This window comes from Bactrocera tryoni, chromosome 3 (genome assembly GCF_016617805.1).
Source record: "Bactrocera tryoni isolate S06 chromosome 3, CSIRO_BtryS06_freeze2, whole genome shotgun sequence".
In the NCBI taxonomy this organism is placed as follows: domain Eukaryota; kingdom Metazoa; phylum Arthropoda; class Insecta; order Diptera; family Tephritidae; genus Bactrocera; species Bactrocera tryoni.
Window position 1 is genome coordinate 4871508 of NC_052501.1, and position 15807 is coordinate 4887314.

Below are 15807 nucleotides of genomic sequence, written 5' to 3' on the forward strand. Positions count from 1 at the left end.
TTGTATGGAAGCCGTGTTCTATAGTAGTTCAATCTGAACAATATATTCGGCGATTTTAGCGTTGCCTTGGGCAATAATCCATGCTTATTTTCATAAAGATATCTTGGCCGATGAAAAGGTTCTCCATACAAGCAGTTGATTTTGATCAGTCATTTGTGTAACAGCTAAGGTCTGATAAAAGCAGTTTCGAAAAATGAGCAGCTTCTTGACGAGATAAAGAAGGGACGTGTGCATAATTTCAAAGCGATAGCTCAAAAACTGAGGGACTAATTCGCTTATATAAGACTGTTGGACAGAATGACATGGCTAAATTAACCCAGTTTGTCACGATGATCATTCATACTTAGATGTACATACTTTATTAGGCCTTCAAAGTGTGCTTCTGGGTGCTACGAAACTTCGTGTCATACTTAAAATACTTTACTCAGGATATAAAATAAGTCACATAGTGAACCAAATTTTTCACAAATCTGAACCATACTACCATATTATATTATATTCCGTATACTATATTCGTTATAACTGAAGTTATTCGTTTTTAACATAAATGTATGTACATAAGCCAATAATATATAGATGGTGAAGAAATATGTTCGAGAAAATAAACATATGTGTGTATATATTTTTCGAAGGCAATTATAGATTAAATTTATCGATGTCAATTAAATTACTTTAATCCATAATTCTATTCCATAGAATTTATCGATTTTTTTCAGTATAGAGAGGCTAGTTACCGTGAAAATACTTAGTTTTAAATTTAAGCCAATAAAATATAAATAATGAATAAGTAAGTTCGAAAAATAAGAAATGTTGATAATTTTTATCGAAAGAAATCAACGATTCAAACTTATCGATTTTTTTTAATTTCTTTAATCGAAAATTCCATTCTATAAAGTTTATCAGTTACTGTTAGTATAGTTTTGTTATGTTCGAAAAAAATCGATCACTTCTATCGAAAAGAGGGATTATTTAAAATTTACCGATTTTTAGTTATAAATATTATATGTTCGAAAAATAAGAAAAATTCATAATTTTTATAAATATTATATGTTCGAAAAATAAGAAAAATTCATAATTTTTATTGAAAAAACTTATCGATTAAAATTTATCGGTTTTTACATTAGTTTAGACATTCGCTAAAGTTTACTAGTTAGCGTGAGAATAGTTTTGTTATGCTCGAAAAAATAATAAAATCAATCAACTCTAGAAAGGAGTTATCGATTAAAATGTACCGATTTTTAATAAATTATTTTAATCAATAATTGCATTCGATAAATTTAAGATAATTTTTAAGTAATATGTTCGAACAAATTATCGATTATCGAATTATCGATTAAGATAATCTAAATGACATCCGTAAATAGAGAGAAGCTAGTTACTGTGCGAATAGTTTTGAGAGTTGACAATAAAATATATCATCTGATTTTCAGTCGGTCCGCTTCGAAATAACACTACTCAACAACTCTGAAAAAAAATGTATGACTGATGTTCTGAAGGGTCTGTAAGGTGTTTAAGGTGTTCCGTTTATGAATTTGAGCTCAAAGTTTTTTCATCACGTGGTGATTTGACCCCAACATCCCTTGACTACAACAAAAAATTTTATATGTCAGGAAATGTTTGCTATCATTTTCGGTTTAGCAAGCCAAAATTAATAAGAAACAGCCTCTAGCATCACAGTTGAAAATGAAAGTTCGCGAATTTGGCATACGAAGGCAGTGAAAAGAAATAAAACATAAAAATTATCGAAGTGCTCTAGAATTTTCGATAAGTTCTTCTTTTGACTAGCAATCCTCCATCAAGTGTCAATTCTGCGTCCACTTCTTTCGAAAAGTAGAGAGTCACGTGCTGATAATGCTCCAATACACACAGCAGCAAATTTATGCTGACCATACTTCACTTTAGCTTCCGTTACTTCGATACAACTTATCTCACAGAACTGGATATTGTTCTCAGCAACATATGCCAATGTATAAATTTTACGTTTATTCTTGGTTTATTTTCGAAATCTCATACGTAACATTTCTCTAAATCGCTGCAATTATGTTACTGTGCCCTGCTGCACCGGAAAGATGTTCGATAGACGACACGAAGTAAACACAAGTATAAATGTAATCGCTGACTACCCAGCTGCCTGTCTTTTTCTGTTTATATATGAGAATGTATGTGTATTTGAGTATGAACTGTGTCTCACACGTAGCAGCAAAGACAAAGACAGCAATTTGCATAAAGTTGCAGCAGATAATTAGTGCCATTAACTCACTTTAGTTGCAAACTAACTTGGCAAAGTGCTTCTACCGACACCAACAACGCCAACAACAACAACAGTAGAAATAGCAACAACAGCGTCGCGCACAAAGCCAAGCCACAAAGGCAGCGGTGACGGTGGCAAAAAGTGCTGACTGTAGTGGTAATTGTGGCGCTCGCAGTGCCCGCTGTAAGTGTTAGAGACGGCGGCGGGGAATGCAAATAGCAAGTAGCAAGTGCTGGGAAGCACTGAAACAAAAATGGGACAAATGCGAGCCTAAAACGTGGGCAGGAATAGCAGTGAGTGGCATAGATGAGGATAGGATAATACTTGCTAAGTTTGGTTAGCAGGCATTTTTTATACCCAATGCATGTACTTCTTAAGTGTGCTTCTTAACTAATTTCCGGAGAGCTGAAAATTTAATATCTTTAAAGAAAATATTCCAACCGCCCATTGAGTTTGAGCGCGAATTTTGGGTAGTCGAAAAAGTCTTTTCGATTTCTAATCAAACTTCAACTTATTTCTTTTATATTTATAATGAACCTTACTGAATCAACTTTTCTGCTAGCTGCTTTTCATCAGTATAAAACTTTTCTGGTTTCTCGACGAAAAACTGCAAGAAGTAACTTTCACAGACTTCTCTTGTAACCAACTTTACTCCATTAAGGGAGTTTTGCATTGACCGAAACAAATAGTAGTCCGATGGTGCAATGTCAGGGCTATATGAAGGAAGCATTAAAACTTCCAAGCTAAGCTCTCCCAGTTTTTGCCGAGTCATCAAAGATGTGTGTGGTCTAGCGTTGTCCTGATGGAAAACGAAGCCCTTTCTGTTGATCAGTTCTGGACGTTTTTTTCGATTACTTGCTTTAATCTCATCATTTGTTGACAGTAAAATATAGGATCAATCGTTCGACCAGGCTGGAGCACCTCATCGTGTATGAGTCCTTTCCAATTTCATCAAACACTCAGCATAATCCTTCGAGACGTCAATCTAGGTTTTGCAACCATTTGTTGAGCTTCACCATGCTTGGACCATGATCTTTTTCGCACATTATTGTCGTATTTGATTCACTTTTCGTCTCCTTTTACCATTCGCTTCAGAAATGGTTCAATTTCATTTCGTTTCAGCGAAGAATCGCAGATGTTAATTCGGTCCGCAAAATTTTTCACAGACAATTCATGCGGTACCCAAGCATCGAGCTTCTTTTTGCAGCCAGCCTTTTTTAAATGGCTCAAAACCGTTTGATGATGAATTTTAAGTTCCTTAGCGATGTCATGGCTGCTAATGTGACAGTCCTAGTCAATCTTTTCCGTTATCTCATCGACTTTTTCGACGATAGGTCGATCAGAGGGAGGTGCATCTTTCACATCCAAATTTCCAGCACAGAAGCGAGTGAACCATTATTGTGCTACACGAACTGATACAGCATCGTCTCCGTAAACTTCACAAATTTCATTGGTGGCTCCTTCCCGTTTTTATACAAAATATTAAAAATATAGCGAATTTCTTCATTATTTTCATTAATTTTTGAACAGCTGTAACTTTTTTTCCACTTCCTCCAATTAATTTTTTTTGTTGTTTGAAGCTTAATATCTCACCTATCCAACACTATATGGTATTACACCATGTGATTGGTAGCGTTGGAGATATAAGACTGCAACGGCATCTATTGACAAAATACGAAAATACTTTTTCGACTACCCAATATTTGAGACCAGCGACAAGAAGTAAAAGCTTCGCTCTTCACTTTTACTTCTATATTCATATATATTTACTTTATATTCATTCTAAAGAAATCTTACTTCAACTTCACATTTTGGCTTCAATCCATAATATTAAGTAAATAGAAATCATTACAGAAAATCATAAAATCACACGTTGACCTTAGAAGAATATAACCGCAAATTACCGTCTCACTAACACACCCCGGGCATAATAAGTTAGGCGAGCGTATTTGAATAGAATGTAACTAATTTGAGGCAAGTGGGTAAGGTAAAGTGGTGGCGGTGTAGAATCTTATATTTTTAAATTGTATCCACTCCTTTTAGCTTCCTTTCGTCGCTGTGTGTGGTGGTGCACTCTCAATTATCAAAGCAGGTTGCAGGTTGCATGTTGCACGTTGCCAACTTGCGCAGATAGGAGCAGCAGATGTGCTGGAGGGATTAAGAATTACAAGTACGCCATGTGACCTAAAAAGCAACTGTGCCACAAACGAAGGGAAGCGCAAGATGCAAGTGAAGAGAGAATGCCAGAAGCAACAATCAGGCAAGAATAAGTGGAAAGTGGGAAGATGAAAACGAAGCAGCACGAATTAAAGTTGTTAAATTAGTGAAATGTAGGAGTCACCAGGGAGTCACCACCTAATAATCGCTTGTCCGCCCACCAAAATAGCTGCTGCTGATACCCACACGCTAAACTTTAACTGCACGTAGCGAGCGCGTGCCAGGTGGCATGGCCGGCAAAGACAATAGAGCGACAGAAATTGCGCATTGCACGGCAGCGGGTGGGGAGCGGCAGAAAATGACTGCAGCTTGCGACACGGCAATGCAGCGTAAAACTGTGCGGTGCGCAATGAACGTGGAGGCGTCTCCAGCAGCTACGCATGCACGGCAGATTCTGAAGATTTGCGCCGCTGCTCTTGTCACTTCCTCTTATTTTAGCGGTCCGCACAGGTATACTGCTCGTACTACATTAAAAATGTTTTCTTAATTCACTTTATTTCCCCATCAATGCTGCAGTTCGCCGTCCCAAAGCCCGTGGGTGTTGCAGCAACTGCGCGGAGACTGCGTGCCACCAGAGAGCGGGCAGCTTTGAAAGATTAAACGTTCTGCGAAGAGTTAAGTTAAATCGCAAGCTGTAAAGGAAATCGAGCAAATGCAAGAAACTCGTTGGCAGATCCGGGTTATCGCAACATCGCTTGTAAATAAATAATTATAAGAAAATCGTCGAAAAGCTGTTTACCTTCTACGACGTGCAACGAATACATCTATATATGCCAAGCGGTAAACAACATGCAACATGCATCGCCCAGTGGTCCCCGCAAGGCCACACAAAGCCAGCGTTACGATCAACGCATCGCCGAAGCTGGTTTATTCCGCTTCACTGATTCGCACTCCTACAGCATCTTCGCATGTGGATGTGTATGTGTATACACACACACACGTGCACTTGTCTTTCGCTCAAAGCAAATTCGTTTAAGCAATGCCAAATGAAAATTCGTTCTCATTTCTCAGTTCACTTTCTTGCGCAGACCTCGAACGACTTCGCATCCTGCCTCAGTTGCGCATATCAAGTTGATTGGCAATGTCCACAGTCAGAGAAATGCTCCACGAGTGCAGCATACATACATCCGATATTCAAGTGCAACGTCAGTTTATGCATTTGCCGCATGAGCGAATCGCCAAAGAAACGCAACGCAACGCAACGCAAAGGAAAGCACTGCAAACGTAATGTGTGCAAAGAGAGCATGCAAACAGCAACAAAAATATGGCGCTTAATAAGAGCAACAGCAACAGTTCACTGAAATTAAGTTAAGTAGAGCTTGGTGAGTTCAGTACAGTTCAGTTCCGTTTAGGTTCAGTTCATCCTCACACAGTGGTAGTTGCAACAGCTTGGCGACCTTTGATGTTGAAAATGCGTTGGCACAGTGGGTTAACTCAGCACATTTGTCGAAGATAATATAATATATTTATGTATGTAATATCAGAAAGAAAGCTGCTAAAATGATTACAACTGTAAGCTCGACTGTATAAAAACGTTGGTCGATCTCAGATTAGTTAAATTTTCCTCTTTCTCCAAGACTTGATTTTGAGTCAGCATTTGGCTTGTCATTATGGTGTCATTTGGCAGTATCAGCTGTTCTGTTGACGTCACTTTAGCGACTTCTTAGAAAATACGATTGACATGTTGCCACTCGCCATTCTGCTTGAGTGTGTTAAGCTTTCTTAAACTTGTACTCAGTTTAGTTCAATAACAATTATTTGACATTTTACCACCTATAAACTCTCCTAGTGACTAAGGCCCAAATTATATTTATTTCCTCTATCCCAAAACCGCGAATAATATTTCTCTTCAGTAAGGTTGATCATTTCATCATGGAAAGATATACGATCCAATAACGAGTCAAAATTATTAAAATTTACTACCGAAATTCGGAGTCAGTGGCCTCAACTTTAAGAGCGCTACGTTCAAGTTATGGTCGTCATAATCGTCCAGTTACATAGATCCAGAATTGATCGTCTAGTGGAAACATTTTAATCCACAGACACAGTACAAAACGTTCCCATGTCAGTGAGATAAAGAAGTGCACGTAGTGTCGGGAATATTGCTGCCGCTAGCTTTGAAGAAGACCCAAATCAGTCTCTCACACGGCGTTCTCAAGCGTTTGGCATCTCTGTGACGTCGTTGTGGCGAATTTTTCGAAAATATCTTAGCCTACATCCTTACAAGATCAAGTTGGCGCCAGAACTGAAGCCGCTTGACCACCAGAATCGCCGTATATTCGTGAATCGGGCTGAGCAACAACCTGAAAATGATCCGGATTTTCATCGAACAATTATCTTTAGGGATGAGGCTTATTTCTGGCAGAATGGCTTCATCAATGAGCAAAATAAATGTTATTGGTCAGGCAGCAATCTACACGTACTCAATGAATCCCCATTGCATTCCGAAAAAATTACGATTAGGTGCGGTTTAAGAGTCGGCGGCGTCAATGGAAACGGCTCGTTTCTGTTCTGTGAATGGAAAACGCTACCGCTCAATGATAACCAAATATTTTTGGTCCGAATTGGATGATATAGACTTGGACAATATGGGGTTCCAACAGGACGGCACCAAAAGCCACACAGAGAATGTCACACTCGATTTATTGAAAAGCAAGTTTGGTGAACGTGTTATCTCACGAAATTGCCCAGTCAATTGGCCTCCTCGGTCGTGTGATTTGACACCGTTAGACTATTTCTTATGGGGTTACGTCAAGTTTAGGGTCTATGCCAACAATCCAGCAACGATTGATGAATTTCGGACGAATATGAAACGTGAAATTGCAGCATTATCGGCCGATTTATGCTTGAAGACCGTCGAAAATTGGGTTCAGCGTAGTAGCCATGAAAAAGAAATCGACCTCTATACATAATGGTATGGAATGTACTTTCACAGGAATAAAGAATTTCATTGATATCCCAAAACGTTTTTATTGTATTTAAAAAAAGTAGCGCTCTTACTGAAAACCCCATTACATTTGGAGATTGGAGTCCTGCCTTGGACAATGATCTATGCCCAATTTCGTGAAGACATCTTGTTAAATGAGAAAAGATGTAAGGACTTGATTTTGATCGTTCAGTTTGTATGGCATGCTATAGTGATCCGATATCGGCGATTCCAACAAATGAGCAGCTTCTTGGAGAGATAAGAACGTGTTCTAAATTTCAGATTGTTAGCTCAACTTCCAAGGGACTATTTTTACGTATGTACAGATGGAGAGCCGAACAGACAGACGTACATGACTAAATCCACTAAACTCGTCACGATGTTCGATTATATGTATTTATAGGGTATTCGACGTTTTCTTGTGTTTCCTACTTGCCAAAGACTTATAAACACAGAAGAAACCTTACAAGATGTCTCTATTTTGTCGAATATTTTTTCTATTTCATGAAGTTCGTTACAGCCGAATGATGGAGAGGGGCACGCAACTATTTAAGCTTAAATTTGTTTGATTCCACAGTATACGCACAGCATTCGCACAGCACAGCAAAGCATGGATCAACACAGCCCGGAACAGTAGAGCCTATGCGTTTGACTCTCCTGCCATCTGTGTTGTTATTATTGTTGTCGACGTTTAAATGAAACCTTTTTATATTTAATTTAACATTTTTCCGTTTACAACTTTTTTCTGAGCTTTTATTTCATTTACTTAAATTTGTACGGCTGTGCAAAGCACACACACACAACAGTTGGATGCGAAGCGACGATGAACGGGAAGGCAGCAAAGAGAACTTCAGTTCGAAGAAGGAGGCCTTCGTGAGGCAGGTCGGTGGGTAGAGAGTAGCTGAAGGCTGGCAAGCAGCCTGTTGATGTGCCTGATATATGCCTGCTTGTTAGCGCCACACAGTTACTTATGCCAACAACAAGTGTACTATATTCCTTTGTATAGACTCGCTTACTTCGTTTCTAGGACACTTGGCTTGGCTTGGCTTGTGGAAAGAAAGCAATGCGGAAGGCTAACGCCAGGACGAGCGTTGAAGGGCGAATGCGAGCGCTGAAACGAGGCGCGGAGGAAACGGTTGTGGGTGCGGTTTTTGCACGCTTGCGTGAGTTGTTGCTCTTGCTGTGTGAATGCTTGACTGCTTCATTTAAATTAATAATCAAAGGAATTGAAGAAAATTTGCTGGCAAATAATTTTTCTTTACTTCGTTAGCATTTAACAAGCATGAACGTATGTATGTATATATATTTTATTATATAAGAAATACTATATATACATATATATATATATTTATATCCGTTGTTGTGTGGTTGATTGTGTGCGCATGCAATTTACTGGCTGTGCGCTTGAGCGTCCTTCATTAACGCTTTCTACACAATTAAAGGCAGGAAAGCGGTTGGCGGGGCAGCGGCGAGTATCGGTAAAAAGCGCGCTCACGCAAAGGTCAAACGAAGGCAATTAAGCGAAATTTGCGAGTCAGCCAGTTATTGAATAAAAATAGGTGGTTCGCTTTAAGGGCGGTGAGGCGTACGGCTGATTTAAAGCACGAGCAAATACAAAGCACACACACACACACATAAAATGCAAATGGAATCGTGTGTTTGCGAATAAATGCAATTATATAGAAACATACGCATTGGTTTGTATGTGGAGTACGTATCTATATGTAATTAAAGTGGCATGCCACAGACGACTAGTTGGCATATTTCGCATAACCGCACAAGCACACAACCATATACTCACTCGCCCACACACCCACTCGGCAGCGAGCCTTTGAGAGCTGCGCGCCGAACGAGGCCACAACGCAATTGGCTGGCACGGCGTGGCATGCCGGCGGCGGTGACTGCAACAGCGTCGTTGGTGTGCGGCGGGAAGCCACACTTATTGGCTCCAACGTGAAACAGTTCACAAGTGGCTAATAACACTTGGACTTGAACGCTCATAATGGCAGCCAACAGCATTGACGAAAAGTGTGATGCGGTGCTTCTCACCAGCCATGCTTGATACCCCTTAATCAGCCTACACCCGTTTACTCATGGCGCATTTTAAGCTGCATTTGGTTGCCTTGTGGCCTCAGCTGTGGCAACAGCGACATGGCAAATAGATCACATGACTGTCGCGAATTGACTCACAAGCTTACGCAGCGCTTAAATCGGAAAGATTGGCAGAATGGTTGCATGCACTGAGAAAAGTATTTGGTGGGGTTATAAAAGATATATATATCTAGTTACTAAACGTGAACTGGTTCATGAGTGTCTAGTGTAATATCTCGGAATGTATGGTCAACAAGCAAGAACGTTGTTGGAGACTACATCGACACCAGCGCTTAACTACAATAGCAGTCTAGGTCTCAAGAGCATCACCAATTCTTAATTTGCAGACAATCTTTACGGATAACCAACGGACCTCTTAGTGATCTCCTTCCAGTGAGCTCCCTAAGCCTCACACATAATCTTCACAAAGCTTAAACTTTCTGCACTACTATCAAAAACAAACCCACTGGAGGACTTGTAGAGATCAATGCTAGTACTCCGCTTTAATGGACCACACTGTGAGTGCAGTGAAATATGTCGAAATATTTGGTCATCGAGCACCACTTTGATGTTTCGTTTAGGAGGCTTCTTAGATTTATGCCTGGGTTCATAAAAAGTTCCAAAAGCATTGTTGGACATTATATCGACATGAGCCCTTAATTACAATAACAGTCGATGTTCAGTTCCAAATTTGTAGACAAACTTTACAGATACTTTCCCCACCTCTTAGTGATCTCTTTCACAGTGAAATTCCTAAACGCCACCCGTAATCCCTCATCGTGCTTCACCAAAACTTCACTAACAAAAACAGACCCACTGGGATCCTTGTAGAGATCAATACTAGTACTCTACTTTCATGGACCACTCTCTGAGCGCACCACTAGGCGACGATAATCCGTTAGCTATACAACTCAAAGGACCTCGTTGTGCCCGGTGCATGTATTTCTGTGTTTCTGTGATGGAGCACACTTGTTTGTGAACCTCCGTTTCAGTTTATTTGCGTTCGAGTTCTCAGTCTCATCAGCGGGGTTGGCTTTTATCCGCTTTGATTTTTGCAAAAACGCAAATAACGACGAGCAAAGTGAATTCAATGGAGTGTACAAACAAATACACACCCGTAATCCTCTTCTACGCCTACACAGCGGCATTGGGGAAAGGCGCTCAGTTGAACATACACTGGCTGAAATGGTAGACAAAGAGCTACAATGAGGCACCAGATCACACGCACCGCAGCCGCAATCGATGGAAAAAGTAGCAAGCGAAAAACAAAAAACTTTAGAGGCATTCCATTAAGTAAATGTAGGAAAATCAGCACTCTTTGGGGCAAACAAGGATTTTGAGTATGTTTCGGTGTAAATCGACATCCCTAAATCCGTACAGCAACTGACGGTCTCACACTGCCCGCACAAAGTACTCGCCAATAGTGTGACCACCAAAGCCGCTCAGCGTCCATTTCAACACAAGTTAAACATGCGTTTGCAGCGCTCCACACTCGCAGCGCCACGGATATGGCTAACGACATGAGGCATGAGGCTGAGCTCTCATTTCACTTTTGTCTTGACATACAAGCTGGTGTGCTGTACTCGCGTATACGATTTGCCCCCTTTCATTGCGTTTTTTCATACTTTACTTTTTATTTTAATGTTTTCTTTATTTTATTTTGTATTCCCCGCTGCAAATGCTTTTCCTCTGTAGCACGTAATTGGATTTAAAATTGTTTCGAAATCATTCGACGTCGAAACCGTCGAATCGACTGCTTGCTCGACTGGTTGGTTGAATTCTCGCGCAGTTGTTCCGCGCTTTCGGCTCTTTTATTTCATTTTTTGATACATTTTTCGTTGCGTCCGAATGCAGCGCGCTCCATTCACGACGCCACATTTTTGGTATCTTCCGCATAGCGCAACAAATTTTTCAATTTTTTATCGCGCATTTTAGAAAACCCTATTGAAATCTGAAATAGGATTAAAACAGTTTTGCGGGATTTGAACGCACTTTTGTAGACTTTATTCCTCTCATAAATTTAATAAAATATACGCACATATATTTTTCAAACCTAACTGTATTAGAAACTGGAATAAAAATATTTGTTGTAGGAAGGTTATTTATTTAAAAGCTATTTTTCCATTATTTATAAACTCAACAAATCATAAGCCTTTTATTTGCTCTCCAATAATATTGATTTAATATATAAATTTTACAATTTTCAAGTTTTGTTTTCCAATAAGCAATGTCTAGCCACTTAATGTAGTCCGTGCTGTTGGAAAACGCAAAATATTGATTATGAATAATACAGTACAATAAGTACTTTTGTTTTAAAGGTTGACCAGTATATATGTATGTTAAAATGAATAAAAGTTCACGCGTGGGACCTTTAAGATCATTTAATAGTCATGGATTTGAGAAATTAGAAGAAAAGACGTTGCAGCCATCGAACCATTTGGTGTTTTGAAACATTTCCATAGGTGTCAAATCTGATTTTAGTTCCATTTGTTGTCATTATTGGTTTTATGTGTAATCTGATCTCTTGATATCAAGGCCAAAGACCAAACTCTAAAGGGCTCTGATCATTCCCGTCGTGCTAAGTATACTAATAGTGCGGAGGCGTGGACAATAACATCATCTGATGGGTTGGCCTTAGGAGTGATGGAGACAACAGTTTACAGAAGATTTATGGTCCTTGAGCTGTACGAGAAATATGGCGAAATTTACATTTCGGTTAGTCGAAAAAGTCTTTTCGTATTTTGTCAATAGATGTCGTTGCAGTCGTATATCCCCAGTGCTGCCAATCACATTGTGTCATAGTGATAGATAGTGTTCGAAACGTGATATTCTAAGCTTCATTTAACCAAAAAAAATTAAATTCGAAGAAGATGAAAAAAAGTTACAGTTGTTCATAAATGAGGGAAAATAATGAAGAAATTCGATATATTTTGAAATTTTGTATAAAAAAGGAATGTATTAAAATTCATTATAAATATAAAAAAAAATAAGTTGAAGTTTGATTAGAAATGCGAAAAGACTTTTCCGACTATCCAATATTTCAGCGAATCAAGAGACAACGCCTGCGCTAGCTGAGTCATGTTGTCCGGTTGCAAGGCTCCAACTCTGAAGGTTTTCGATTGAGTACTCGCTGGAGGTAAAGGAAGACCCCCACTTCGATAAAGGGATCAGGTGGAGAAAGACCTTTCTGCACTTGAGATCTCGAATGAGAGTCAAACAACGAAAAGAAGAAACGACTGGCGCTCTGTTGTTAACTCGGCTATAACTGCGTTAGCGGTGTCCACGCCAGTAAAGAAGAAAAAGAATTCTCCAGTTTTTGATATATCGATCTAAAATTTTGCACATCTGCTAATTTGTTAGAACCGCTGTTAGCGGACCACTATTGGATCGATTAAAACCAGTAAAGTTATATGATAATATATCTTAAAATTGGTTAAATCGGTACACTATACCACATATAGTACCTGCCAGGCAAAAATCAAGTTCTTGCATTAAATTTTTTTATTTATGAAGCGTATTTCGCGTCTACACTACCGAAGTTAACGTTTTTTCTTGTTTTAGTATATATTGGACTTTCGGAGCCTCAATATCGTAGCTTTGCTTTCAATAGTTGTCATTTGAGAATATAAACAAAATCATGCGATATATTTGCAAGCATATTATATCAAAGTGGCAGTACGTTAAACAGTCTTAGACCAGCGTCCGCCCACATGGCTTAAAGGCTACGAAATCTAAGAAGTAGGATTCCTGCCAAACTTGCCATTCCAGAAAAGTAGTTGCGCAGTCAAGCAGCCGGAATGGAGTGGCAATAGATGTAGTGTCAACTACACAAGTCAAAGAACCTTGTTGACTGTCTTTCGGCTGTACAACAGCACAAACGAGTTGGTCGTCTCTCGTCTAAGCGTCCAACCCACCACTTACTACCACATCCCAGAAGAACTCTGCTGCTGCTGCTAGTGTGAGCTATGTTGTACACCAAACCCGAATATCCTGTCTGTCTTGTAGTCGTTGTCGTCTTCTTGTGTCTTCTCGTTATCTTTGTCTATGTCGCCGTTTGAAAGACGCTTTTGTCAATTGCGAATAGCGAATGGATTAGCAATGATCCCAATGAGTGAATAATGCAGCAAAGAAATTTAATTTCACGTCTTTTACTTTTAAGTGCACTACTCCAAAGACAACACAGCCAACGCACCGGCTCCCCAAACGCTCGCAACCATTTTCGTTCGCTACAAAGCGACAAAGACGCGACGCCTCCACCGAACCACGATGCGCACACAGAGCGCCGTCAAGCAAGTCACCCAAGCAGCAGATGGACGGGCGACGGACGAGTAAATATTGGAATTGAACATTGTTTGTTGTTTGTATGTCTGAGTACAAGCACACACGCTCGCGCAATTTTCTTTCCATTTCACCCGCCGCTGCACCCCGGCCGCAAGAGCAGAATGTCGCACATCAAAAAGACACTTAAATGTTAGCAGCATCTGACAAAGACGCAAAATGAGTTTTCTAAGCAGTTTTCATTTAGAAGATATTGCGAGCATTTGACATCAACGCATTCGCCGGCATTCATTATGCTCCCTAACTCACACAACTCCTCTCTCTCTCTCCCTGTCGGCTCGATTGACGCTTTGATGCTTTCATGCTCGGCTGCGTGCGTAGTGCACTCCTACTTGGTGGTGGGAAGAGCGGAGCCGTTGTGGATGAGCTGTTGCAAACAATCACTGGCAGACCTTCACTTTTAACACTTCGTATCCGCGGCCAATTTTATGGCGGTTAAGTGTACTTTAAGCATAGTTTAAATAGCTAATAAAATGACAGCTACGCAAATGCAACCCTACATCGGGGTCGAAGCAACTAAGGGGAAGACGCTGAATTGGATTCAAATGATGCGAATGGATTTAAGTTGGCTGTAATCGTTGAATGAGGAGTAATAAATGCGAATAAGACGCTACAATTCGTAATGTCTCAATCAAAATTAAGTTTGTTACGTCAAAAGTCTCTGCTTTGGGGCAATTGTTAGTGTACATTTTGGATAGCTCGCCAAATTAGTTGACTGATGATGACATTCTAATGTTCAAATGTCAAAGTGTGGCTACATTGTTTGAAGACTTATTTCTACAAAATGTAAATATGCATAATATAAAGCTAAACGAATATTTGACTATTTCCTTTAAAATATTTAAACACATTAGACGTAAATCTCATATTTTTCTAGACGGGATCTACAGGCCACTATTTCAACTATATTCTTTAAGTAATCTTCTAAGTTAATTGTTTATTTTTTAAAAGGATTTCTATGCTATCAATAAGTAAAAAAAGTTTGCATTTACTGAGTTTAACGTATTAGTCGCTTTGAAGATCTTTGTATTCTAAAAAGGAAAAGTATTTTGCATAAAAATTATCTCAAATTCAAAAATTATTATATCGAATACAGACAATGATCAAAGAGTTAATAAAAATTTTGATATTTGACTAAAAGGCGGCAACTCAAAAATATTTTTTTTTTTTTTTTTAAGTTTACGCTTCAGAGTTTCTGAAAAAATCGATATTATTATCAAAACCCTTATTCCTTTAATCATTGTCTGACAAATACCTTTATCTAAGAAATTATTATGATATTTTCAAGTCGTTCGCTCCAGGAAGGTAACATAGGTAGACAGGAGTGCTGCCACCTAGAGCTCTATTTCGCGCTAGATACACCATTTTGATGCATAATCATAAGACTATATACACGTAGTCTTGTTATCTCATTTCATCGTTGCGGTTAAACGAATTATGTGACCAAACTACTTTGAACTCAAACTTATTGATACTATTTATATTTATTAGGCCAGCCATTCAAGGGTTGTTGCCGGATGGGGTCCAAGTATTCTGCGTCGGGTTTGTGTTAGCATTGGGCATTTACAGTTTCCGTGTTCTCCTATAACTTGCAGCTTTGGCGAATATTGCTATAAGGCAGACCCATTTCAAGTGCAAACTCGTGGCTAGTGCCCTGTTAGCTGTAAGTCTGCATATACTAGTTCTGAACCTATCTAAAAAGTTCTTGGTTCTAGTCTTGTCATACTTTGGCCATATCTGCTTCGTTATCTTGCATTTGTTTATAAATTTCCATATGAGCTGAGCTATTGATTCAAAAGGTCTGTTTTGATAGTTTCCAGCATTGTATTAATTCCGCTTCGGATGGCTGTAAAGAAACTCCTGACCTGGCCTACTCAATTACTTTTTCGTTATCCGAATTATGGACAATTGTTGTTGACCTGCCAGAGAGCTTAAAGCATACCGCAATCGTTAGCTACTCTGGTATTAATCTGTCACTGTATTG

At 39.3% G+C, this 15807-nt stretch overlaps 1 protein-coding gene across 2 annotated transcripts in view; it reads left to right on the top strand.

Moving 5' to 3' along the window:
* LOC120772829 (tyrosine-protein kinase RYK) overlaps positions 1–15807 on the top strand; it is a 114258-nt gene that overhangs the window by 51739 nt on the left and 46712 nt on the right. The gene's annotated exons all lie outside the window — the stretch shown is intronic.